The following is a 1,956-nucleotide window of genomic DNA, read 5'->3' on the forward strand; positions in this document are numbered from 1 at the left end:
AAGAAGAAGAAGAAGAAGAAGAAGAAGAAGAAGAAGAAGAAGAAGAAGAAGAAGAAGAAGAAGAAGAAGAAGAAGAAGAAGAAGAAGAAGAAGAAGAAGAAGAAGAAGAAACTCCCTTGTTAACACCAATATCTCAACGACTTTCACCCCTATTAAACTTCCCAAATTTACATGAAGTTCCGAAACTTACAGTAGCAACAACAACGTCAGCAACAACTAACACTCAAAATGCAACGACAGCAACAACAACGTTTACAATGGCCTCATTGAAGACGACAACGACGCCGATGATGATGATGATGATGATGATGATGATGATGATGATGATGATGATGCCGTCGATATAGAAAAAACAACAAAAGCAAGGTCTATAACACCCTTTGTGCTTACTAAAAGAATTCTCATTAGTGAACCTACCAAAATGATTTCTGCTACTGGAGAGCAATTCTAAAACCAGTAATATCAAGCTGTTCACTATCACCACGTAACAACAACAACAACAGCATCAGTATATCAGCAATTGCTCTCTCTCTCTCTCTCTCTCTCTCTCTCTCTCTCTCTCTCTCTCTCTCTTTCTCTCTCTCGCTCTCTCTCTTCCCTCAATTAATGCACATCTACTATTCTTAAAGATAGAATCAAATCAAATACGTTATGTATGAGAGCCAATATAATATATACATACGTGAAATGCGATACACACAGAACTTATGCTCATTCATAGATATAAGGTATACATATACATGTATCCGCACACACATATATATATATGCATGTGTGAGTATGTATATATATATATATATATATATATATATATATGTATATATATATATATATATTTATATATAAATAAGTATGCATGCATATATAGAAGCACATGTATGCATATGAATATCAATGCACACTTATATGCGCACGCACACAGATACACATGCAGATGCACACCACGGATATGAGCTTATATAAGCACACTAAGATATTTCCATATGCCTTTCTCTCTCTTTGTCTGACTGCTTCTCTCTCTTTCTCTCTCTCTCTCACTCACTCACAGACATACATTCTCTATCCCCCACTCTCGCTCTCATTGTTTCTGTCTCTTATGTCTTATCCTCATTCTCAAACTCTTGCTCCATTTTTGACTCCACTCTCCTTGATTTAGCCTTTCTGCTTCTTCTCAATTTTTCTGCTCTCTTATACATCTACATCGCCTTCCGCTCCCCTCGCCCTTCACCCCTCACCTACACCTGTAATGATATGGTACTTAAACAGACACACGCATGCAGTAAGTGATAGACATAAGGCGTAGCCATCTTTCATTAGCGAGGCATTCATAACAGCAGACAATACCGATAGTTTTTCGGTCCTGTAACCCACTATCAACGTGAAAATTACCAATCTCCTCTTTCCACAGTGAGACGTCCACCATTTTCTTTTCCTCTGTATCCGTTTTTCTTTCTCTTACTACGTCAAGATACAGTAACGTCCCATTAAATATCTTTCCAACCTTGTAAATGATTCTTTTTTTTTCTTTTTCTATGCTTCCCATGCTTTTATTATTATTTTTTTGTCTCCTCTTTTCTGTATCCATAACTACCAGAGTCAAGCTTAACCAATCAGATGCCTATCCAATTTTCTAAGTAACCCTGACAATATAGTTCTACGGAGATATTTGTATAAATTTTGCACTGATATGTATACATCATTCATATTATACGTAGTTTCAGTTATAGAATACTCTACAAGGTAGCAAATATACATATTTTCCCCCTTTTTTATCTTGCTTTATCAATACGTATATGTATGTATGTCTACATATATACTTATATGTATATATGTTTCCTTGTCTTATTAAATTAAATTATTTCTGCATATACACAAATATTTCAGCATATGTACATATTTACATACATTTTATATACATACATATATGTGTATGTGAGTTGGTGTGTATGCATGCAT

Source organism: Octopus bimaculoides, chromosome 2 (genome assembly GCF_001194135.2).
Source record: "Octopus bimaculoides isolate UCB-OBI-ISO-001 chromosome 2, ASM119413v2, whole genome shotgun sequence".
In the NCBI taxonomy this organism is placed as follows: Eukaryota; Metazoa; Mollusca; class Cephalopoda; order Octopoda; family Octopodidae; genus Octopus; species Octopus bimaculoides.